We start from the raw sequence: 25,065 nt of genomic DNA, 5'->3' as shown, positions 1-25,065 counted from the left end.
TGACACCTGGTGGACGGCTGTGAGACGGGGAGATGAGCTGTGGCTTCTGGGCGCGACTGTAGCGCTGCACCCTGCACATTGCTGGCGATCCACGTGTTTAGTGGAGACGCAACCGCTAGGATGCAGCTGAACGTCCTTCTTCTGAGAGCGAGAAAATTTTCGCAGTCGGCAGGACTTTTTTTTTTCTTTTTTTTTTTTATTTTTTTTTTTTATTTTTTTTTTTTCTTGATTTAATTAAGGTTTTTGTCGTCGTTGCTCCACGCAGACCATCCTGTAGTATCGAAATTTTCTGCTCCTTCTTCTTAAACAAAAAAAGAAAAAACGGACGCAGTCGGTAGGACATTTTTTTTTTTTTTTTTCGCAGTCGGCAGGACTTTTTTTTTTTTTTTGTTTAAAATTTTCGCAGTCGGCAGGATTTTTTTTGTTATTTTTTTTTCTTTTTTTTTTATTTTTTTTTTATTTTTTTTTTTTACCAAAGATGCAACCAGAGCAACAGGCAGGCAGAGGCAAAGAGGGCAGGGGTCGAATGTCCCGAGGCCTGGCCAAAATGTCTCCCCCAGACCTGTCACCAAGTTGTCTCCTGAGTCTGTTGTAAGAGACTGGTTTTTTTTTTTTTTTTGGTTTTTTGGGCTACTAGGATTTTTTTTTAATGTTGGTTTAAATTTGTTTTTTTTAATTGGTTTTGCTTGGTTCTTTTTTTTTTTTTATTTTATTTATTTATTAATTGCCGACTGGCGTGATGAAGAATGTGCAACAGAACATTGGAGCTCAGTGGCTGGAGAAAGAGGAAATAATATTTAGTGCCACAAAGGAAACGAAAATATCGCCTCAAAACTAAAGAAATGCAGTGTTTCCTGCTGGAAGAGAACGACAAGAAGCACAGTGGGAGAAGAAAAAAAAAAAACACGAAGAACTTAGAAGCCCTCAACTCTACCGGGACATGAATTTAGGAAACGAACCTGAGAGAAGAAATGAGCAAATTCCATTCATCCATAATGGAAAAGAGATAAAATGGCACATAATTTGGCAACGAAAAACAAACACCTCTCTTGGAAAGGAGTGTGAAAGGAATGGAGGATTGTGAATGTGCTATCTTCACGGAAAGAAGCGAGCAAATAGGCAACATAGAATTTCAAAACAAGCGATCCCCGTAGGAAAGAAGAAATCGAAATACCAAATGAAAGAGAGGAAGAATAAGCCCTCGAAAGGGAGTACAATTCACACTCGAAATAAAACGAAAGTGCGTTCCAATGTCAAAGAAAGCAAAAAGAGAAGGTTATGAAAACAATCAAGAAAAAAGGAAGAAAGAAAGTAATTCCTTATTCCATTGTTTTGCATTTCAATGTGTTTCTAGTTTCTTCTTCAGTTTTCAGTTTCCGAGTGCTTTCGTAACGTCAAGACGCTATTACATCTGTTCACATTTCAGGACCACGATCGACGTCTTCATTAAGTTTGGAGGACAGTCGGTGCCAGATTGAAGACTTTCCGAAATTGCTGTTCAATGGGGATTTGCAAAAAGCGCTGAAAACACCTCTGATATGAGGCGGTCCTCCGGAGCGTTGTATGGCGCTCCCACAGATAAAACAAGTAGTCGACTGGATCACTGATATTTTTGGCAAATATAGCGTAGGTGGTATGCCCCAGAATCCACACTGTAGCATTTCGTTTAGATTGCGGAAAAGGTTTAATGTCGGGAATCATAGCCGTAAGCGGGGAGAACGACCGGTTGTTAGTCCTGTTAATGAGTGCGAGCATGTCGCAGGAAATAGCCCATACATCTCGTGTGGTTTTGCAAAGAAAACGATGCTCAAGTGTACCCCGTTCGTCACAGGACTCGCATTTAGAGGACGGAATAAGGTGAATAGCCGCCAGCCGATCGTTGGTAGTCACAGTGCGAGTAATAACCGTATACCACGTGCTTCGCACTTCTGGCGATAACAACTTGTTGCTGACGTTTTGCCAAACAAGAACCCAGTTGTTGTGGGGATATTGACGTACTAAGGCGTTCGGTGGTGGCAAACCGACCATCTCATGATACAAAGAAGTTGCAGACCGCGTCCTGCGGTCGCGAGCTAGTGAAACATGATAACTTCGGGACAAGAAAAAATCTCTGAAGACAGCAAGCTTGTAAGGTATTCGCGAGACATTGATCGGTGCACTGTCAGAAAGGGGCTCATGGGCGCGGAAGAGGGCAGCCGTCGTACTGCGAGGGCTGTTCTCTACAATGGTGGCAAGTCGGTTGACAAGCAGGGCAGAACATTTCTTTCTGACATCGACGAGACCCAGGCCTCCGCGAGACGGAGGCTGGGTACATGTGGCAAGCTTCACCTTGAAAATATGACCACGCCACAGCAGCCAGTGTGCTGCTTGGCTGATCGTGCGTGCCAACGGAGGTGGGACGTTGAGTACTTGAGCCACATACCACGCTTTAGCCAGAATGTGAACGTTGATCAACTCGACACGCTGTAGAAGATGTAAGTGCCGGGTGGCGTGACGAACCATGAGACCCTTGACAGTTGTCGAAATACGGCGCCAGTTATGAGCCGCCATCTTTACGGGGCAAGCAAAGAAGTGAATGCCGAGCAACATGTGGGAGGCAGCTATGGTATACCATGAATCGGCAGCATAGTTGCGACAGGCACCTATTGGGAGTAGCACCGTTTTATGCGGGTTCAGTTCCGCACCTGTAGCCTGGGCAAAAAGACTGAACACAGGTTTAACTAAAGGGATGTCCTTTTCTTGTCGTATAAAGACGCCGACATCGTCGGCGTACGCAACGCACGACGCCCGTACACCCTCTACATCGATCCCACTGACAGTGCGCCCAATTCGGCGGAGGAGGGGGTCAAGAGCGATAACAAAGAGGGACATAGAGAGGGGACACCCTTGCCGCACAGACCGTGCAATCCCAAAGGGAGCCGAAAGGGTGCCATTTATCAGAATGCGAGAAGACGCTCTCGTTAGGACATTTTTAAGGGCGGAAACAAAGTTCATATGAAAGCCGATGTGACCTAACAATGCAAAGAGGTAATCGTGGTTAATCCGATCAAAAGCCTTCTTAAAATCAATCGAGAGAATCGCCCCTGGAGTCCGTGTGGCAGCAGTGTGAGCCACGACGTCCCTATACGTGCTCACGGCGGCAAGGATACCCCTCCCTGCCACAGCGCACATCTGGAAAGGGCTAATGATTTTTCGCATCACAGTGTGCAGCCTGGTTGCGACGCATTTGCTGAAAAGCTTGTAGTCACTGTTTAACAGCGTGATCGGGCGAAAGTTTTCAACTGTATCAGCCCCAGCGGTCTTAGGGAGAAGAATGACTATACCCTCTAGAAACTCTGCCGGACACGGAAGGCCACTCAACAATTCATTTGCGACCTTTGTGAGGATAGGTTCTAAGAGATCCCAGAACTCGAGGTAGAATTCTAAAGGAATTCCGTCAGGGCCTGGGGACTTGTTGCGAGCAGACGATCTGAGTGCATCGCTCAGCTCCTCCGTCGTGATGGCGGAAAGGAGGGTGTCATTGTCCTCACGTGTGAGCAGGTTCCGCATTTCACCCATGAGTACATGGGCGGCCGCCCTATCGTGGTCGCTACGTTGAAACGCGGCATTAAAATGGGCAAAAATATGCGCACGTATGTCCCTCTCTGTGGTTAGACGCTCCCCAGTCTCCAGTCTAAGAGACCGAATAAATTTAGTAGCACCCCGTCTCCGCTCTCTTTCGATATGATGAATAGTCGGTGACTCATCAAAGGTCCCTACACAACGACTCCTAAGTAAGGAGCCCTGAAAGTCTTGGGCTTGCAATTTAAAAATTTGAGCTTTGACAGTTTTTAACTGAATCAGAAATTGCTCGTCTACAATATCCGGTAAAGAGACGGCATCCTTTAAAATCTGATAATAATATTCAGTGGTTCTATGTTTCCACAGCGCAGCTTCGGCGCTAAAACACTTTAAAACAGTACGGATAGACGGTTTGGCCAGGTGAACCCACCAATCGACAACTGAGGCATAGTTAGCCAGCTTTTCGCCGCAGGAAGAAAGCGTATCGTGAATCTGTCGACGCAACGAGGGGGCACGGACATGGGTCACGTTAAACTTCCACACCCGAGATCGACGGAACTGGCGGAGTTGCGGCGCGCGAAGGTCGCAGAAGAAGGCGCAGTGATCGGAAAAACAGACAGGGGCGACGTCGGCACTAATTAGGTGATCTGCTATGCAGGTCGACACATAGAGCCTATCAAGTCTACTAGCCCCATTGCGATAGAAATACGTAAAGACTTGCCGTTGAGGATAGAGAACACGCCACACATCTGCTAACTGGAAGCTTGCAATCAGACGATCAAGGTCGACGCACTTATGAGCCGTGGGAAACTGGTCAGCGTCCGCAACCACACAATTAAAATCGCCCCCCAATACGACGGGCAGCGTCGGGCTACCAATCAAGGTGGGTACATCTTCAATGAAAAATCTCGCTCTCGCCCTCTTTAAACTGGTGCCAGACGGAGCGTAAATGTTAACTAGTTGCAGTCCTCCGATAACGCACGAGATTCCTCTGCCGGTCGGTAGTCGTTTGACTCGCGTCGGCTCTTCTGCAGACTTATATAAGATAGCGGTACCACACCTAGCTTCCGGGTCGACATTAAAAATGGCGGAATACCCCGTTAAAACATCAAGGGACACAACGCTCACTTCCTGCAGAAAAATAAAATCGTACCGACAATGTTGGATAAAATTCGCCAACACTTGCAATTTCTGAGGAGCCGCAATACAGGTGATATTTAAGGTGGCTATTTTAACCATGTAGCTATAGGACGCATGGGTGTAGGGCACAGAGATAAATGTTGGAATGGGAGTCACCGAGAAGGCGCAGACTCACCGGAGACGGAAAGCAGGCTACCGTGGCAGTTACATGTCAACATCGTCCGCCCAGGAGAGCGGCGCAGGAGTTGTCGTGTCGCCGTCCGACAGACTGCCGCCGGTAGTGTCTCCCGACGGGGTTTTCCTTGACGCGCGAGTCTGCGAATTGCGCTGTTTACGAGAAGCCGTATCAGTACTAATCTTTTTCGACGGGGGCGAAATTTCCCGGCCGCCGGTACCCTTTCCTAGCATACCCTTAAGTTGCTGACTTTGCTCGCGAACGCGTTTTTCTCGCTGCGAGGCAAAGTCAGTGTCCCGCAACTTAGTTTTTACGTTCCCCACTGAGGCCACAGAGTGCGGTTCTACATCCATAACCAAATTCTCCGCGTGAGGTGGAGAAATGCGCAAGGTATTCGCTGGAGCAGCAATGTTACTGGGGGATGGGTTGGAGTCCGCGACCTTGTCAGGAGTGGCAGTAGGTGCGCAATCCCCAGTAGGGATGTCCGACACAACAGACACTGAAGTTGCAACATCACATGGGGAGGGCGTTTGACACTGGAGAACCGGGGAGGCAGGCTCGGTCTCGCAAGCTGCGGCAGTAAGAGCACCTGATTCCGGAACGCTCTGAACACGTTCATCAACAAGCGAAGCCGCGGAAGTCGTCTCCTGCAACGGAGCAGAACGGTTGGTCGGACGACATTCAGTGCTAATGTCAGGGACAGTGTCAACAACAGGCGTACGTGGAACAACAGGTACACTAGAAAGAACAGACATACCCACTACAACCGGATCACGATCTAGCGACTCAGCCGGTGGCGGAGAACCTCTAAGGAGGGCACCCGCGTAACTACCTGAGTTGTCTAGGGGCAACTGCACAGGGCGCCGTCGGGGACAAGAATTCCGCATATGTTCAGTGGAATGGCAGAGAGAGCACGTTGGAGGTTGGCCGGTGTAGGAAATGAAGGCCCTATGGCCGCCTATGATAACAAAGGACGGAATGTGTTTTTTTAAGTCCATCCGTACTGTACGTACACCGTTATCACATTGATAAACATACGCGGACGACCAATAATCTTTAGTGACAGCAAAGATAGTCCCATATAAACTTAATGCACGGCGAATTTCATCTAAGGGCACTTCAAATGGCAGATGGAAAACTTTCACGTTACGAATACCATAACCGGCATGTAGCACTTTAACATCACTAATATTTCCGTCAGCATGTTTAAATTTCCGAACCCCGCCGTTGACGGCCACCAAACGCTCACATAGTTCACTATCAAGAATTTTCAAGAACACCGAATTAACAATAAAATCTAAATGTACACCATCTAGCAAAGCTGGGTCAATTTGCAATTCCGATCTGATCCAATGATGGATTTCAAAAGCCGTGGGACGCGGAAATTCGCGATCAAACAACAACTGAATAGTATTACACCGGTTGTACGTCACCATTTTTCACAATGAATCCTTTACAACTTACAAAAAGAGAAGAAACACGCTGAGTAAAGACACCAGGCCGCTGCAAACCACGGCGACCAACGATGTAAACACAGCTGCTAGCGGAGCTCGCGACGGGCACGTCCGCTCGCCGCAACCACTCGGCCACGACTGCTGGTGGCGGAAATGTCTCCCGACAACGGAAACTGCCATCTTTAGAAGCAATCTGATGGCAGAAAGCGGCGTGGCCTCACTCATTTCTGTAAGGTTTCCATTGGCCGTTTCCAAAATGTAATAATTTTCGCCCAGACAGGGACTTGAACCCAGGACCATTTGATTGAGACCCTACCGCTCTGCCGACTGAGCTATGCGGGCCCACGCACGAGCATTATCGTACAGCTGCGTGGTGTCCGAGTGATTCGCATGTCGTAATTGCTGGCTTATGGCTCCAATGGCGACTTCACCGACTTCCCACTGACGCACCGCTGACGCTGCTTTTCTGTCGTCTTAAGCGGTGGACATACTTCCAAGCAGCTGCGAGATCATAAGAAAAGAAACGCTGCACCACTGCTTTTGCCGCACTCGAATGATTGAATTGCGATTCTTAAAAAGAAATGAATGTTCGCTCTGTCCAACACTTCCAAGCACATCTGTGTACTCACAAACTCGGCGTCGGCGCGAGAAAATGACGGGAGCGCACTCGTGGGCCTGCGACGGCTTTCTGCAGTCCCAGCGTCAGTGCGAGGTGAACCGGTAGCCACAGGAAGCAGCGGCCGTTGCGAAACTCAGTATTCTTAAATTTTCGTCTTGTTGAGAGTGGCGTCATTGGTTTGCATCCGCGTTCACGTGTGTGAAAATATTTGCTGCTCTTTACGCAAAATCGCACGCAGCCGGTAGGACTCGAACCTACGCTCCCAGAGGGAATCTGATTTCGAGTCAGACGCCTTAACCACTCGGCCACGACTGCCGGTAGCGCGAGTTCTGCCGACACATGCAACTGCTACCGTTTAAAGCACTGTGGTGTCAGGAAACGGCGTAGTTGCATTCTTTTCCGTAGTGTTTCCACCTCTACTAGACGAATCACTACCAAAGTATTAAAATTTCCGCCCGGACAGGGACTTGAACCCTGGACCCTTAGGTTAAAAGCCTAATGCTCTACCGACTGAGCTATCCGGGCTCACAAGACGTTTGTAAACCTTCCACGATACACAACTGCACATTGACTCATGTCCTTTACTGTTGTGCACTCGCTGCATGGAGCTGTAACTAATAAAACGTCGCCTGGATGCTGTCTACAAACTTATCGTGCTAAGCTCGTAACAGACTATCGAAGAATGCTGACACATGACGCAAGAACAAATTGCAGCAATCGTTACGTCTCATACGTTGGAGCAGAGGATTTACGTGTTCTGTCGACACTCACTGGGCAACTGGAAAATTCACAAGCATTTCGAATGCAATGTTTCCCACGTTTTCGCTCATTTCACGGTTCCGTTGGAGACGTTCTTCACGTCCTGACACAAAAAAGGGAACGCAATAGGTAGGACTTTTTTTTTATTTTCTTGCTTCCCAGGCATTTGCCTACTGTGTTCCTCTTATGGCATGCACTGGACAACCAGAACAGCTACAGGAGGGAGTCATTTTTGTTCTCGGCGGTAGTTACATTATCACAAACTCAGAGCAATTCCATTGGCGTCAGCTTCAAAACGAATGCATGCCGAAACCCGGGATCGAACCAGGGACCTTTAGATCTTCAGTCTAACGCTCTCCCAACTGAGCTATTTCGGCTGACGTTGAACGTCTCTGTTTTGCACGTCTTCGTTGACCTCTGCCCCGTCGCCAATTTCACAGTCATCTTCATCTGATAAGACACAGGGACGCTGAAAGGCGAGCAGCAGATGCAGTGAAGTACCACACACATTTCTTCTGCTTCCATCATCGTAACAAGCAAACACTTCGACTCGATTCATGTAATATTGACTTCGCTGACGCTAGAAAACCTGTGCTATATCGATGCCACGTGCAACTCGTGTGCAAAGAACGAGACACAAGAAGCAGTGAGCCTCTCCAGCGTGTGAGAGGCAGCATCTAGCAGATACACACGGTAAAACATTTGACTTGCGCTAGCTCATAAATTGCTACACGTCATCGTCTGCAAGCTAAAATGGACACATCTGCACTGCCCAGAGAGGTGACACTTGCACTGACACCTGGTGGACGGCTGTGAGACGAGGAGATGAGCTGTGGCTTCTGGGCGCGACTGTAGCGCTGCACCCTGCACATTGCTGGCGATCCACGTGTTTAGTGGAGACGCAACCGCTAGGATGCAGCTGAACGTCCTTCTTCTGAGAGCGAGAAAATTTTCGCAGTCGGCAGGACTCGAACCTACGCTCCCACAGGGAATCTGATTTCAAGTCAGACGCCTTAACCACTTTTTTTTTTTTTTTTTTATACTCGAACCCACAATCCCCGGTTTAGGAGACCGATGCCTTATCCATTTTTTTTTTTTTTGCCTTAGCCATTTTTTTTTAACGCCTTAACCACTTTTTTTTTATCTTTTTTTTTGTCTCCTTGCAGCTCGGTGGAGGCGTGTTGGGCAGGGGTCGAATCCCGAGGCCTGGCCATGACGTCTCCTCCTCCCTGCACTGAAGCACAGTCGCACCAAGACGTAGTAATTGTCCTTGGTTCAGAGTCTTATGATACTTATATGTGGACACGGGGGTCATGATGCGTCGTCTATCCAAACAGGTAAAAGCTTGGCAGGAAGGTAAAAGAACTAAGAACTAGCGAGAATGTCTTCCGTATCATGAAGTGAGATCAGTATGCCCCTATACCGGTGCCATTAATGCATCTGGCGCAGTAATTATCAATAGAAGTGGAAACTTAACCAATCCCCTGCTTTTCGAAAACAATACTAAGCATATTCGCAAAGTCCCTCTTAAGATGTGGGAAAGATTTTTGCGTCCAGTACTCATGAAGCATGTAACCAATAAACGAAATAAAATCGGAAAGACCATCACCATCAACCACTGCAAAAATGTAACGGCCAAGAAGCCACATAATGGTGTTGTTCTTTGTCCGGGGATAAAAAACCGTGTCCGGCCAGCAGAGGATATCAGTTGTAAATGCCGATTCCGAACTCCTGGTGAGTAACGCCAATTGTCGGCGCAGCCAGTACCACATGCGAAGACGGTCAGCGCAGGTAAATCGGTGTGGGAGCGTATCAACACAACCACACGTTTGACAAAGCGGAGAGACACATAAACCTATACGATGAAGTCGTACGTTCGTAGGAATCAGCTGATTAACCACCTTATACCATAGGGAGGCAACAGTTGCTGAATGAACGGGTAAGCTAATATTCGTCCATATGTTACGCCAATTAAAACGGGGATACTGCAAAACAATCGGGTTGGAAGAAAACGACCTGTGCCATTTGGCAAGCAGTGTTCGCGTAGTAAAAACAGGACGACGTTGTAAGTGGAGATCCAGGTAACTAATCTCAATGTAGAAGTCCCGAACATGTCGTAGCTTCGCATTTAGAGACCCTACGTTAATAGGCGGTGACAAGCTCTCAGGACGAACGACATGGAGTAATCGCGAAGTAACAGTCGGGGACTCAGAAAATAAAAGATGGAGGGTTCGCTTAACATAAAGGGCAGCAGCCTTGACACGGACATCGGTGAACGACAAGCCGCCCTCAAGACGCGGCTTCGTAAAAACATCACAACGTAATTTAAAAATGTGCCCCCGCCAAATATATCTGTTAATAAGCTGGACCATTTTTGCACCCTGCATTCGGGGAAGCGGAAACAACTGAGCAACGTAATATACTTTACATAAAACATAAGTGTCTAATACACGCTTTTTTTGCAGTAGCGGTATCGAACGCCATGAGTGTTCGAATAATACACCTTGAAGCTTGGAAATGGCCACTTGCCAATTTTTTGCAGCCATACGAAGAGGACACCGTTCAAGATAGATACCTAAATGTGTATGGTGTTCAACAGCCATAACCCACGGAATAACCACACGTTCAAAGCCCCGCAAATTCAGGAGTTTGCTTTTACGGGGGTTAATACGAGAACCTGAGGCTGCAGAAAATTTATCTAGTTCCATTTTCAACAGCGGCACTTCTGCGGCGGAACGAAGCAAAACAACCAAATCATCAGCATAAGCTGTTGCTGTCTGGGTAACCCCAGAGATCGTAAGACCACGAAGTGTCGAGTTGAGACGTGTGAGGAGTGGTTGAAGGGAGAGAGCATAAAGGGTCATGGATAAAGGGCTACCTTGCGGGACGCCACGTTTAATATCAATGACCTTCGTCAGCTGGCCATTAATGTCAATCTTAGCAGAAATGCCAGTCGTCATATTCTTAAGTACCAGCAGCGCCTTTTCATTAAAACCGAGTCGGCGCAGCAGAAGCTCTAAAAACGAATGGGACACACGATCAAAAGCCTTACTAAAATCAACAAATAAAAGCGCACAGGAAATATTGGTGACAGCGACAATCGACACAATATCACGATACCCCGCCAGAGGCGTCAAGATGGAGCGCCCCGGAAAGCAGCTTTGACAAGGAGTTATCACAGGTGTAAGCAAGAGGGATAGACGTGCATTAACAGCCCTAGCAGCCGTCTTATAATCAAAATTTAAAAGGGTTAAAGGACGAAAGTCACTAGCTGTCTTCAAACCAGCAGCTTTCGGTATCAGGACAACCGTACCTCTCTTGAAATCGGCTGGAATTGAGCCACCATTCAAAATTTCATTTACTATATCCGTAAAAACAGGCCCTATAATAGGCCAAAAGCGAACAAAAAACTCCTTAGGAAGGCCATCCGGACCAGGAGATTTGTGAGATGGTGAACAAGCAATAAAAGCTGAAATTTCGTCTGCAGTAAAAGGAGCTAAAAATTCCGTATTATGGTCCTCTGTTAAAACTGATGGGATAGCAGTTAAAATCTCGTCATTATCAACCGGATCAGAATCAGCCACAGCATATAAGGTCTCATAGTAGCAGGTAAGTTCATGGGTTATTTGATTCTGTAAGGTAAGCCGGCGACCATCAGCTGCCATTAACCACTCGGCCACGACTGCCTGTGGCAATATCGACTTCCGACAAGTGAAAGTGACATCTTTAGAAGCAATCCGATGGCAGAAAGCGGCGTGGCCTCACTCTTTTCTCTAGTGTTTCCATTGCCAGCACATTAGCCGTTACGAAAGTGTATTAATTTTCGCCCAGACAGGGGCTTCAACCCAACACCCTTTGGTTGAAAACCTAACGCTCTACCGACTGAGCTACCGTACAGCTGCGTGGTGTGCGAGTGATTCACATGTCGTAATTACTGGCTTATGGCTCCAATGGCGACTTCACCGACTTCCCACTGACGCACCGCTGACGCTGCTTTTCTGTCGTCTTAAGCGGTGGACATACTTGCAAGTAGCTGCGAGATCTTAACAAAAGAAACGCTGCACCATTGCTTTTGCCGCACTCGAATGACTGAATTTCGATTCTTAAAAAGAAATGAATGTTCGCTCTGTCCAACACTTCCAAGCACATCTGTGTACTCACAAACTCGGCGTCGGCGCGAGAAAATGAAGGGAGCGCACTCGTGGGCCTGCGACGGCTTTCTGCAGTCCCAGCGTCAGTGCGAGGTGAACCGGTAGCCACAGGAAGCAGCGGCCGTTGCGAAACTCAGTATTCTTAAATTTTCGTCTTGTTGAGAGTGGCGTCATTGGTTTGCATCCGCGTTCACGTGTGTGAAAATATTTGCTGCTCTTTACGCAAAATCGCACGCAGCCGGTAGGACTCGAACCTACGCTCCCAGAGGGAATCTGATTTCGAGTCAGACGCCTTAACCACTCGGCCACGACTGCCGGTAGCGCGAGTTCTGCCGACACATGCAACTGCTACCGTTTAAAGCACTGTGGTGTCAGGAAACGGCGTAGTTGCATTCTTTTCCGTAGTGTTTCCACCTCTACTAGACGAATCACTACCAAAGTATTAAAATTTCCGCCCGGACAGGGACTTGAACCCTGGACCCTTAGGTTAAAAGCCTAATGCTCTACCGACTGAGCTATCCGGGCTCACAAGACGTTTGTAAACCTTCCACGATACACAACTGCACATTGACTCATGTCCTTTACTGTTGTGCACTCGCTGCATGGAGCTGTAACTAATAAAACGTCGCCTGGATGCTGTCTACAAACTTATCGTGCTAAGCTCGTAACAGACTATCGAAGAATGCTGACACATGACGCAAGAACAAATTGCAGCAATCGTTACGTCTCATACGTTGGAGCAGAGGATTTACGTGTTCTGTCGACACTCACTGGGCAACTGGAAAATTCACAAGCATTTCGAATGCAATGTTTCCCACGTTTTCGCTCATTTCACGGTTCCGTTGGAGACGTTCTTCACGTCCTGACACAAAAAAGGGAACGCAATAGGTAGGACTTTTTTTTATTTTCTTGCTTCCCAGGCATTTGCCTACTGTGTTCCTCTTATGGCATGCTCTGGACAACCAGAACAGCTACAGGAGGGAGTCATTTTTGTTCTCGGCGGTAGTTACATTATCACAAACTCAGAGCAATTCCATTGGCGTCAGCTTCAAAACGAATGCATGCCGAAACCCGGGATCGAACCAGGGACCTTTAGATCTTCAGTCTAACGCTCTCCCAACTGAGCTATTTCGGCTGACGTTGAACGTCTCTGTTTTGCACGTCTTCGTTGACCTCTGCCCCGTCGCCAATTTCACAGTCATCTTCATCTGATAAGACACAGGGACGCTGAAAGGCGAGCAGCAGATGCAGTGAAGTACCACACACATTTCTTCTGCTTCCATCATCGTAACAAGCAAACACTTCGACTCGATTCATGTAATATTGACTTCGCTGACGCTAGAAAACCTGTGCTATATCGATGCCACGTGCAACTCGTGTGCAAAGAACGAGACACAAGAAGCAGTGAGCCTCTCCAGCGTGTGAGAGGCAGCATCTAGCAGATACACACGGTAAAACATTTGACTTGCGCTAGCTCATAAATTGCTACACGTCATCGTCTGCAAGCTAAAATGGACACATCTGCACTGCCCAGAGAGGTGACACTTGCACTGACACCTGGTGGACGGCTGTGAGACGAGGAGATGAGCTGTGGCTTCTGGGCGCGACTGTAGCGCTGCACCCTGCACATTGCTGGCGATCCACGTGTTTAGTGGAGACGCAACCGCTAGGATGCAGCTGAACGTCCTTCTTCTGAGAGCGAGAAAATTTTCGCAGTCGGCAGGACTCGAACCTACGCTCCCAGAGGGAATCTGATTTCAAGTCAGACGCCTTAACCACTTTTTTTTTTTTTTTTTTATACTCGAACCCACAATCCCCGGTTTAGGAGACCGATGCCTTATCCATTTTTTTTTTTTGCCTTATCCATTTTTTTTAACGCCTTAACCACTTTTTTTTTATCTTTTTTTTGTCTCCTTGCAGCTCGGTGGAGGCGTGTTGGGCAGGGGTCGAATCCCGAGGCCTGGCCATGACGTCTCCTCCTCCCTGCACTGAAGCACAGTCGCACCAAGACGTAGTAATTGTCCTTGGTTCAGAGTCTTATGATACTTATATGTGGACACGGGGGTCATGATGCGTCGTCTATCCAAACAGGTAAAAGCTTGGCAGGAAGGTAAAAGAACTAAGAACTAGCGAGAATGTCTTCCGTATCATGAAGTGAGATCAGTATGCCCCTATACCGGTGCCATTAATGCATCTGGCGCAGTAATTATCAATAGAAGTGGAAACTTAACCAATCCCCTGCTTTTCGAAAACAATACTAAGCATATTCGCAAAGTCCCTCTTAAGATGTGGGAAAGATTTTTGCGTCCAGTACTCATGAAGCATGTAACCAATAAACGAAATAAAATCGGAAAGACCATCACCATCAACCACTGCAAAAATGTAACGGCCAAGAAGCCACATAATGGTGTTGTTCTTTGTCCGGGGATAAAAAACCGTGTCCGGCCAGCAGAGGATATCAGTTGTAAATGCCGATTCCGAACTCCTGGTGAGTAACGCCAATTGTCGGCGCAGCCAGTACCACATGCGAAGACGGTCAGCGCAGGTAAATCGGTGTGGGAGCGTATCAACACAACCACACGTTTGACAAAGCGGAGAGACACATAAACCTATACGATGAAGTCGTACGTTCGTAGGAATCAGCTGATTAACCACCTTATACCATAGGGAGGCAACAGTTGCTGAATGAACGGGTAAGCTAATATTCGTCCATATGTTACGCCAATTAAAACGGGGATACTGCAAAACAATCGGGTTGGAAGAAAACGACCTGTGCCATTTGGCAAGCAGTGTTCGCGTAGTAAAAACAGGACGACGTTGTAAGTGGAGATCCAGGTAACTAATCTCAATGTAGAAGTCCCGAACATGTCGTAGCTTCGCATTTAGAGACCCTACGTTAATAGGCGGTGACAAGCTCTCAGGACGAACGACATGGAGTAATCGCGAAGTAACAGTCGGGGACTCAGAAAATAAAAGATGGAGGGTTCGCTTAACATAAAGGGCAGCAGCCTTGACACGGACATCGGTGAACGACAAGCCGCCCTCAAGACGCGGCTTCGTAAAAACATCACAACGTAATTTAAAAATGTGCCCCCGCCAAATATATCTGTTAATAAGCTGGACCATTTTTGCACCCTGCATTCGGGGAAGCGGAAACAACTGAGCAACGTAATATACTTTACATAAAACATAAGTGTCTAATACACGCTTTTTTTGCAGTAGCGGTATCGAACGCCATGAGTGTTCGAATAAAACACCTTGAAGCTTGGAAATGGCCACTTGCCAATTTTTTGCAGCCATACGAAGAGGACACCGTTCAAGATAGATACCTAAATGTGTATGGTGTTCAACAGCCATAACCCACGGAATAACCACACGTTCAAAGCCCCGCAAATTCAGGAGTTTGCTTTTACGGGGGTTAATACGAGAACCTGAGGCTGCAGAAAATTTATCTAGTTCCATTTTCAACAGCGGCACTTCTGCGGCGGAACGAAGCAAAACAACCAAATCATCAGCATAAGCTGTTGCTGTCTGGGTAACCCCAGAGATCGTAAGACCACGAAGTGTCGAGTTGAGACGTGTGAGGAGTGGTTGAAGGGAGAGAGCATAAAGGGTCATGGATAAAGGGCTACCTTGCGGGACGCCACGTTTAATATCAATGACCTTCGTCAGCTGGCCATTAATGTCAATCTTAGCAGAAATGCCAGTCGTCATATTCTTAAGTACCAGCAGCGCCTTTTCATTAAAACCGAGTCGGCGCAGCAGAAGCTCTAAAAACGAATGGGACACACGATCAAAAGCCTTACTAAAATCAACAAATAAAAGCGCACAGGAAATATTGGTGACAGCGACAATCGACACAATATCACGATACCCCGCCAGAGGCGTCAAGATGGAGCGCCCCGGAAAGCAGCTTTGACAAGGAGTTATCACAGGTGTAAGCAAGAGGGATAGACGTGCATTAACAGCCCTAGCAGCCGTCTTATAATCAAAATTTAAAAGGGTTAAAGGACGAAAGTCACTAGCTGTCTTCAAACCAGCAGCTTTCGGTATCAGGACAACCGTACCTCTCTTGAAATCGGCTGGAATTGAGCCACCATTCAAAATTTCATTTACTATATCCGTAAAAACAGGCCCTATAATAGGCCAAAAGCGAACAAAAAACTCCTTAGGAAGGCCATCCGGACCAGGAGATTTGTGAGATGGTGAACAAGCAATAAAAGCTGAAATTTCGTCTGCAGTAAAAGGAGCTAAAAATTCCGTATTATGGTCCTCTGTTAAAACTGATGGGATAGCAGTTAAAATCTCGTCATTATCAACCGGATCAGAATCAGCCACAGCATATAAGGTCTCATAGTAGCAGGTAAGTTCATGGGTTATTTGATTCTGTAAGGTAAGCCGGCGACCATCAGCTGCCATTAACCACTCGGCCACGACTGCCTGTGGCAATATCGACTTCCGACAAGTGAAAGTGACATCTTTAGAAGCAATCCGATGGCAGAAAGCGGCGTGGCCTCACTCTTTTCTCTAGTGTTTCCATTGCCAGCACATTAGCCGTTACGAAAGTGTATTAATTTTCGCCCAGACAGGGGCTTCAACCCAACACCCTTTGGTTGAAAACCTAACGCTCTACCGACTGAGCTACCGTACAGCTGCGTGGTGTGCGAGTGATTCACATGTCGTAATTACTGGCTTATGGCTCCAATGGCGACTTCACCGACTTCCCACTGACGCACCGCTGACGCTGCTTTTCTGTCGTCTTAAGCGGTGGACATACTTGCAAGTAGCTGCGAGATCTTAACAAAAGAAACGCTGCACCATTGCTTTTGCCGCACTCGAATGACTGAATTTCGATTCTTAAAAAGAAATGAATGTTCGCTCTGTCCAACACTTCCAAGCACATCTGTGTACTCACAAACTCGGCGTCGGCGCGAGAAAATGACGGGAGCGCACTCGTGGGCCTGCGACGGCTTTCTGCAGTCCCAGCGTCAGTGCGAGGTGAACCGGTAGCCACAGGAAGCAGCGGCCGTTGCGAAACTCAGTATTCTTAAATTTTCGTCTTGTTGAGAGTGGCGTCATTGGTTTGCATCCGCGTTCACGTGTGTGAAAATATTTGCTGCTCTTTACGCAAAATCGCACGCAGCCGGTAGGACTCGAACCTACGCTCCCAGAGGGAATCTGATTTCGAGTCAGACGCCTTAACCACTCGGCCACGACTGCCGGTAGCGCGAGTTCTGCCGACACATGCAACTGCTACCGTTTAAAGCACTGTGGTGTCAGGAAACGGCGTAGTTGCATTCTTTTCCGTAGTGTTTCCACCTCTACTAGACGAATCACTACCAAAGTATTAAAATTTCCGCCCGGACAGGGACTTGAACCCTGGACCCTTAGGTTAAAAGCCTAATGCTCTACCGACTGAGCTATCCGGGCTCACAAGACGTTTGTAAACCTTCCACGATACACAACTGCACATTGACTCATGTCCTTTACTGTTGTGCACTCGCTGCATGGAGCTGTAACTAATAAAACGTCGCCTGGATGCTGTCTACAAACTTATCGTGCTAAGCTCGTAACAGACTATCGAAGAATGCTGACACATGACGCAAGAACAAATTGCAGCAATCGTTACGTCTCATACGTTGGAGCAGAGGATTTACGTGTTCTGTCGACACTCACTGGGCAACTGGAAAATTCACAAGCATTTCGAATGCAATGTTTCCCACGTTTTCGCTCATTTCACGGTTCCGTTGGAGACGTTCTTCACGTCCTGACACAAAAAAGGGAACGCAATAGGTAGGACTTTTTTTTATTTTCTTGCTTCCCAGGCATTTGCCTACTGTGTTCCTCTTATGGCATGCACTGGACAACCAGAACAGCTACAGGAGGGAGTCATTTTTGTTCTCGGCGGTAGTTACATTATCACAAACTCAGAGCAATTCCATTGGCGTCAGCTTCAAAACGAATGCATGCCGAAACCCGGGATCGAACCAGGGACCTTTAGATCTTCAGTCTAACGCTCTCCCAACTGAGCTATTTCGGCTGACGTTGAACGTCTCTGTTTTGCACGTCTTCGTTGACCTCTGCCCCGTCGCCAATTTCACAGTCATCTTCATCTGATAAGACACAGGGACGCTGAAAGGCGAGCAGCAGATGCAGTGAAGTACCACACACATTTCTTCTGCTTCCATCATCGTAACAAGCAAACACTTCGACTCGATTCATGTAATATTGACTTCGCTGACGCTAGAAAACCTGTGCTATATCGATGCCACGTGCAACTCGTGTGCAAAGAACGAGACACAAGAAGCAGTGAGCCTCTCCAGCGTGTGAGAGGCAGCATCTAGCAGATACACACGGTAAAACATTTGACTTGCGCTAGCTCATAAATTGCTACACGTCATCGTCTGCAAGCTAAAATGGACACATCTGCACTGCCCAGAGAGGTGACACTTGCACTGACACCTGGTGGACGGCTGTGAGACGAGGAGATGAGCTGTGGCTTCTGGGCGCGACTGTAGCGCTGCACCCTGCACATTGCTGGCGATCCACGTGTTTAGTGGAGACGCAACCGCTAGGATGCAGCTGAACGTCCTTCTTCTGAGAGCGAGAAAATTTTCGCAGTCGGCAGGACTCGAACCTACGCTCCCAGAGGGAATCTGATTTCAAGTCAGACGCCTTAACCACTTTTTTTTTTTTTTTTTTTTTTTATACTCGAACCCACAATCCCCGGTTTAGGAGACCGATGCCTTATCCATTTTTTTTTTGCCTTATCCATTTTTTTTAACGCCTTAACCACTTTTTTTTTATCTTTTTTTTTGTCTCCTTGCAGCTCGGTGGAGGCGTGTTGGGCAGGGGTCGAATCCCGAGGCCTGGCCATGACGTCTCCTCCTCCCTGCACTGAAGCACAGTCGCACCAAGACGTAGTAATTGTCCTTGGTTCAGAGTCTTATGATACTTATATGTGGACACGGGGGTCATGATGCGTCGTCTATCCAAACAGGTAAAAGCTTGGCAGGAAGGTAAAAGAACTAAGAACTAGCGAGAATGTCTTCCGTATCATGAAGTGAGATCAGTATGCCCCTATACCGGTGCCATTAATGCATCTGGCGCAGTAATTATCAATAGAAGTGGAAACTTAACCAATCCCCTGCTTTTCGAAAACAATACTAAGCATATTCGCAAAGTCCCTCTTAAGATGTGGGAAAGATTTTTGCGTCCAGTACTCATGAAGCATGTAACCAATAAACGAAATAAAATCGGAAAGACCATCACCATCAACCACTGCAAAAATGTAACGGCCAAGAAGCCACATAATGGTGTTGTTCTTTGTCCGGGGATAAAAAACCGTGTCCGGCCAGCAGAGGATATCAGTTGTAAATGCCGATTCCGAACTCCTGGTGAGTAACGCCAATTGTCGGCGCAGCCAGTACCACATGCGAAGACGGTCAGCGCAGGTAAATCGGTGTGGGAGCGTATCAACACAACCACACGTTTGACAAAGCGGAGAGACACATAAACCTATACGATGAAGTCGTACGTTCGTAGGAATCAGCTGATTAACCACCTTATACCATAGGGAGGCAACAGTTGCTGAATGAACGGGTAAGCTAATATTCGTCCATATGTTACGCCAATTAAAACGGGGATACTGCAAAACAATCGGGTTGGAAGAAAACGACCTGTGCCATTTGGCAAGCAGTGTTCGCGTAGTAAAAACAGGACGACGTTGTAAGTGGAGATCCAGGTAACTAATCTCAATGTAGAAGTCCCGAACATGTCGTAGCTTCGCATTTAGAGACCCTACGTTAATAGGCGGTGACAAGCTCTCAGGACGAACGACATGGAGTAATCGCGAAGTAACAGTCGGGGACTCAGAAAATAAAAGATGGAGGGTTCGCTTAACATAAAGGGCAGCAGCCTTGACACGGACATCGGTGAACGACAAGCCGCCCTCAAGACGCGGCTTCGTAAAAACATCACAACGTAATTTAAAAATGTGCCCCCGCCAAATATATCTGTTAATAAGCTGGACCATTTTTGCACCCTGCATTCGGGGAAGCGGAAACAACTGAGCAACGTAATATACTTTACATAAAACATAAGTGTCTAATACACGCTTTTTTTGCAGTAGCGGTATCGAACGCCATGAGTGTTCGAATAAAACACCTTGAAGCTTGGAAATGGCCACTTGCCAATTTTTTGCAGCCATACGAAGAGGACACCGTTCAAGATAGATACCTAAATGTGTATGGTGTTCAACAGCCATAACCCACGGAATAACCACACGTTCAAAGCCCCGCAAATTCAGGAGTTTGCTTTTACGGGGGTTAATACGAGAACCTGAGGCTGCAGAAAATTTATCTAGTTCCATTTTCAACAGCGGCACTTCTGCGGCGGAACGAAGCAAAACAACCAAATCATCAGCATAAGCTGTTGCTGTCTGGGTAACCCCAGAGATCGTAAGACCACGAAGTGTCGAGTTGAGACGTGTGAGGAGTGGTTGAAGGGAGAGAGCATAAAGGGTCATGGATAAAGGGCTACCTTGCGGGACGCCACGTTTAATATCAATGACCTTCGTCAGCTGGCCATTAATGTCAATCTTAGCAGAAATGCCAGTCGTCATATTCTTAAGTACCAGCAGCGCCTTTTCATTAAAACCGAGTCGGCGCAGCAGAAGCTCTAAAAACGAATGGGACACACGATCAAAAGCCTTACTAAAATCAACAAATAAAAGCGCACAGGAAATATTGGTGACAGCGACAATCGACACAATATCACGATACCCCGCCAGAGGCGTCAAGATGGAGCGCCCCGGAAAGCAGCTTTGACAAGGAGTTATCACAGGTGTAAGCAAGAGGGATAGACGTGCATTAACAGCCCTAGCAGCCGTCTTATAATCAAAATTTAAAAGGGTTAAAGGACGAAAGTCACTAGCTGTCTTCAAACCAGCAGCTTTCGGTATCAGGACAACCGTACCTCTCTTGAAATCGGCTGGAATTGAGCCACCATTCAAAATTTCATTTACTATATCCGTAAAAACAGGCCCTATAATAGGCCAAAAGCGAACAAAAAACTCCTTAGGAAGGCCATCCGGACCAGGAGATTTGTGAGATGGTGAACAAGCAATAAAAGCTGAAATTTCGTCTGCAGTAAAAGGAGCTAAAAATTCCGTATTATGGTCCTCTGTTAAAACTGATGGGATAGCAGTTAAAATCTCGTCATTATCAACCGGATCAGAATCAGCCACAGCATATAAGGTCTCATAGTAGCAGGTAAGTTCATGGGTTATTTGATTCTGTAAGGTAAGCCGGCGACCATCAGCTGCCATTAACCACTCGGCCACGACTGCCTGTGGCAATATCGACTTCCGACAAGTGAAAGTGACATCTTTAGAAGCAATCCGATGGCAGAAAGCGGCGTGGCCTCACTCTTTTCTCTAGTGTTTCCATTGCCAGCACATCAGCCGTTACGAAAGTGTATTAATTTTCGCCCAGACAGGGGCTTCAACCCAACACCCTTTGGTTGAAAACCTAACGCTCTACCGACTGAGCTACCGTACAGCTGCGTGGTGTGCGAGTGATTCACATGTCGTAATTACTGGCTTATGGCTCCAATGGCGACTTCACCGACTTCCCACTGACGCACCGCTGACGCTGCTTTTCTGTCGTCTTAAGCGGTGGACATACTTGCAAGTAGCTGCGAGATCTTAACAAAAGAAACGCTGCACCATTGCTTTTGCCGCACTCGAATGACTGAATTTCGATTCTTAAAAAGAAATGAATGTTCGCTCTGTCCAACACTTCCAAGCACATCTGTGTACTCACAAACTCGGCGTCGGCGCGAGAAAATGACGGGAGCGCACTCGTGGGCCTGCGACGGCTTTCTGCAGTCCCAGCGTCAGTGCGAGGTGAACCGGTAGCCACAGGAAGCAGCGGCCGTTGCGAAACTCAGTATTCTTAAATTTTCGTCTTGTTGAGAGTGGCGTCATTGGTTTGCATCCGCGTTCACGTGTGTGAAAATATTTGCTGCTCTTTACGCAAAATCGCACGCAGCCGGTAGGACTCGAACCTACGCTCCCAGAGGGAATCTGATTTCGAGTCAGACGCCTTAACCACTCGGCCACGACTGCCGGTAGCGCGAGTTCTGCCGACACATGCAACTGCTACCGTTTAAAGCACTGTGGTGTCAGGAAACGGCGTAGTTGCATTCTTTTCCGTAGTGTTTCCACCTCTACTAGACGAATCACTACCAAAGTATTAAAATTTCCGCCCAGACAGGGACTTGAACCCTGGACCCTTAGGTTAAAAGCCTAATGCTCTACCGACTGAGCTATCCGGGCTCACAAGACGTTTGTAAACCTTCCACGATACACAACTGCACATTGACTCATGTCCTTTACTGTTGTGCACTCGCTGCATGGAGCTGTAACTAATAAAACGTCGCCTGGATGCTGTCTACAAACTTATCGTGCTAAGCTCGTAACAGACTATCGAAGAATGCTGACACATGACGCAAGAACAAATTGCAGCAATCGTTACGTCTCATACGTTGGAGCAGAGGATTTACGTGTTCTGTCGACACTCACTGGGCAACTGGAAAATTCACAAGCATTTCGAATGCAATGTTTCCCACGTTTTCGCTCATTTCACGGTTCCGTTGGAGACGTTCTTCACGTCCTGACACAAAAAAGGGAACGCAATAGGTAGGACTTTTTTTTTTATTTTCTTGCTTCCCAGGCATTTGCCTACTGTGTTCCTCTTATGGCATGCACTGGACAACCAGAACAGCTACAGGAGGGAGTCATTTTTGTTCTCGGCGGTAGTTACATTATCACAAACTCAGAGCAATTCCATTGGCGTCAGCTTCAAAACGAATGCATGCCGAAACCCGGGATCGAACCAGGGACCTTTAGATCTTCAGTCTAACGCTCTCCCAACTGAGCTATTTCGGCTGACGTTGAACGTCTCTGTTTTGCACGTCTTCGTTGACCTCTGCCCCGTCGCCAATTTCACAGTCATCTTCATCTGATAAGACACAGGGACGCTGAAAGGCGAGCAGCAGATGCAGTGAAGTACCACACACATTTCTTCTGCTTCCATCATCGTAACAAGCAAACACTTCGACTCGATTCATGTAATATTGACTTCGCTGACGCTAGAAAACCTGTGCTATATCGATGCCACGTGCAACTCGTGTGCAAAGAACGAGACACAAGAAGCAGTGAGCCTCTCCAGCGTGTGAGAGGCAGCATCTAGCAGATACACACGGTAAAACATTTGACTTGCGCTAGCTCATAAATTGCTACACGTCATCGTCTGCAAGCTAAAATGGACACATCTGCACTGCCCAGAGAGGTGACACTTGCACTGACACCTGGTGGACGGCTGTGAGACGAGGAGATGAGCTGTGGCTTCTGGGCGCGACTGTAGCGCTGCACCCTGCACATTGCTGGCGATCCACGTGTTTAGTGGAGACGCAACCGCTAGGATGCAGCTGAACGTCCTTCTTCTGAGAGCGAGAAAATTTTCGCAGTCGGCAGGACTCGAACCTACGCTCCCAGAGGGAATCTGATTTCAAGTCAGACGCCTTAACCACTTTTTTTTTTTTTTTTTTTTTATACTCGAACCCACAATCCCCGGTTTAGGAGACCGATGCCTTATCCATTTTTTTTTGCCTTATCCATTTTTTTTAACGCCTTAACCACTTTTTTTTATCTTTTTTTTTGTCTCCTTGCAGCTCGGTGGAGGCGTGTTGGGCAGGGGTCGAATCCCGAGGCCTGGCCATGACGTCTCCTCCTCCCTGCACTGAAGCACAGTCGCACCAAGACGTAGTAATTGTCCTTGGTTCAGAGTCTTATGATACTTATATGTGGACACGGGGGTCATGATGCGTCGTCTATCCAAACAGGTAAAAGCTTGGCAGGAAGGTAAAAGAACTAAGAACTAGCGAGAATGTCTTCCGTATCATGAAGTGAGATCAGTATGCCCCTATACCGGTGCCATTAATGCATCTGGCGCAGTAATTATCAATAGAAGTGGAAACTTAACCAATCCCCTGCTTTTCGAAAACAATACTAAGCATATTCGCAAAGTCCCTCTTAAGATGTGGGAAAGATTTTTGCGTCCAGTACTCATGAAGCATGTAACCAATAAACGAAATAAAATCGGAAAGACCATCACCATCAACCACTGCAAAAATGTAACGGCCAAGAAGCCACATAATGGTGTTGTTCTTTGTCCGGGGATAAAAAACCGTGTCCGGCCAGCAGAGGATATCAGTTGTAAATGCCGATTCCGAACTCCTGGTGAGTAACGCCAATTGTCGGCGCAGCCAGTACCACATGCGAAGACGGTCAGCGCAGGTAAATCGGTGTGGGAGCGTATCAACACAACCACACGTTTGACAAAGCGGAGAGACACATAAACCTATACGATGAAGTCGTACGTTCGTAGGAATCAGCTGATTAACCACCTTATACCATAGGGAGGCAACAGTTGCTGAATGAACGGGTAAGCTAATATTCGTCCATATGTTACGCCAATTAAAACGGGGATACTGCAAAACAATCGGGTTGGAAGAAAACGACCTGTGCCATTTGGCAAGCAGTGTTCGCGTAGTAAAAACAGGACGACGTTGTAAGTGGAGATCCAGGTAACTAATCTCAATGTAGAAGTCCCGAACATGTCGTAGCTTCGCATTTAGAGACCCTACGTTAATAGGCGGTGACAAGCTCTCAGGACGAACGACATGGAGTAATCGCGAAGTAACAGTCGGGGACTCAGAAAATAAAAGATGGAGGGTTCGCTTAACATAAAGGGCAGCAGCCTTGACACGGACATCGGTGAACGACAAGCCGCCCTCAAGACGCGGCTTCGTAAAAACATCACAACGTAATTTAAAAATGTGCCCCCGCCAAATATATCTGTTAATAAGCTGGACCATTTTTGCACCCTGCATTCGGGGAAGCGGAAACAACTGAGCAACGTAATATACTTTACATAAAACATAAGTGTCTAATACACGCTTTTTTTGCAGTAGCGGTATCGAACGCCATGAGTGTTCGAATAAAACACCTTGAAGCTTGGAAATGGCCACTTGCCAATTTTTTGCAGCCATACGAAGAGGACACCGTTCAAGATAGATACCTAAATGTGTATGGTGTTCAACAGCCATAACCCACGGAATAACCACACGTTCAAAGCCCCG

General features: G+C 47.2%; 12 non-coding genes across 12 annotated transcripts; all 12 read right to left on the bottom strand.

Moving 5' to 3' along the window:
* Positions 1-7,182: 7,182 nt before the first annotated feature.
* Trnas-cga (transfer RNA serine (anticodon CGA)) lies at positions 7,183-7,264 on the bottom strand. The gene has a single exon. It is a non-coding gene; the product is annotated as a tRNA-Ser (tRNA).
* A 137-nt stretch (positions 7,265-7,401) lies between these two features.
* Trnak-uuu (transfer RNA lysine (anticodon UUU)) lies at positions 7,402-7,474 on the bottom strand. The gene has a single exon. It is a non-coding gene; the product is annotated as a tRNA-Lys (tRNA).
* Positions 7,475-8,012: 538 nt separating this feature from the next.
* Trnaf-gaa (transfer RNA phenylalanine (anticodon GAA)) lies at positions 8,013-8,085 on the bottom strand. Its single transcript has one exon. It is a non-coding gene; the product is annotated as a tRNA-Phe (tRNA).
* A 4,007-nt stretch (positions 8,086-12,092) lies between these two features.
* On the bottom strand, positions 12,093-12,174 carry Trnas-cga (transfer RNA serine (anticodon CGA)). The gene has a single exon. It is a non-coding gene; the product is annotated as a tRNA-Ser (tRNA).
* Positions 12,175-12,311: 137 nt separating this feature from the next.
* Positions 12,312-12,384, bottom strand: Trnak-uuu (transfer RNA lysine (anticodon UUU)). Its single transcript has one exon. It is a non-coding gene; the product is annotated as a tRNA-Lys (tRNA).
* Positions 12,385-12,921: 537 nt separating this feature from the next.
* Trnaf-gaa (transfer RNA phenylalanine (anticodon GAA)) lies at positions 12,922-12,994 on the bottom strand. Its single transcript has one exon. It is a non-coding gene; the product is annotated as a tRNA-Phe (tRNA).
* Positions 12,995-16,997: 4,003 nt separating this feature from the next.
* On the bottom strand, positions 16,998-17,079 carry Trnas-cga (transfer RNA serine (anticodon CGA)). The gene has a single exon. It is a non-coding gene; the product is annotated as a tRNA-Ser (tRNA).
* A 137-nt stretch (positions 17,080-17,216) lies between these two features.
* On the bottom strand, positions 17,217-17,289 carry Trnak-uuu (transfer RNA lysine (anticodon UUU)). Its single transcript has one exon. It is a non-coding gene; the product is annotated as a tRNA-Lys (tRNA).
* A 537-nt stretch (positions 17,290-17,826) lies between these two features.
* Trnaf-gaa (transfer RNA phenylalanine (anticodon GAA)) lies at positions 17,827-17,899 on the bottom strand. The gene has a single exon. It is a non-coding gene; the product is annotated as a tRNA-Phe (tRNA).
* Positions 17,900-21,906: 4,007 nt separating this feature from the next.
* Positions 21,907-21,988, bottom strand: Trnas-cga (transfer RNA serine (anticodon CGA)). The gene has a single exon. It is a non-coding gene; the product is annotated as a tRNA-Ser (tRNA).
* Positions 21,989-22,125: 137 nt separating this feature from the next.
* On the bottom strand, positions 22,126-22,198 carry Trnak-uuu (transfer RNA lysine (anticodon UUU)). The gene has a single exon. It is a non-coding gene; the product is annotated as a tRNA-Lys (tRNA).
* A 539-nt stretch (positions 22,199-22,737) lies between these two features.
* On the bottom strand, positions 22,738-22,810 carry Trnaf-gaa (transfer RNA phenylalanine (anticodon GAA)). The gene has a single exon. It is a non-coding gene; the product is annotated as a tRNA-Phe (tRNA).
* Positions 22,811-25,065: the final 2,255 nt, after the last annotated feature.

Source organism: Schistocerca nitens, unplaced genomic scaffold, assembly GCF_023898315.1.
Source record: "Schistocerca nitens isolate TAMUIC-IGC-003100 unplaced genomic scaffold, iqSchNite1.1 HiC_scaffold_385, whole genome shotgun sequence".
Classification (NCBI taxonomy): Eukaryota; Metazoa; Arthropoda; class Insecta; order Orthoptera; family Acrididae; genus Schistocerca; species Schistocerca nitens.
This window is presented reverse-complemented; position numbering and strand designations above follow the sequence as displayed.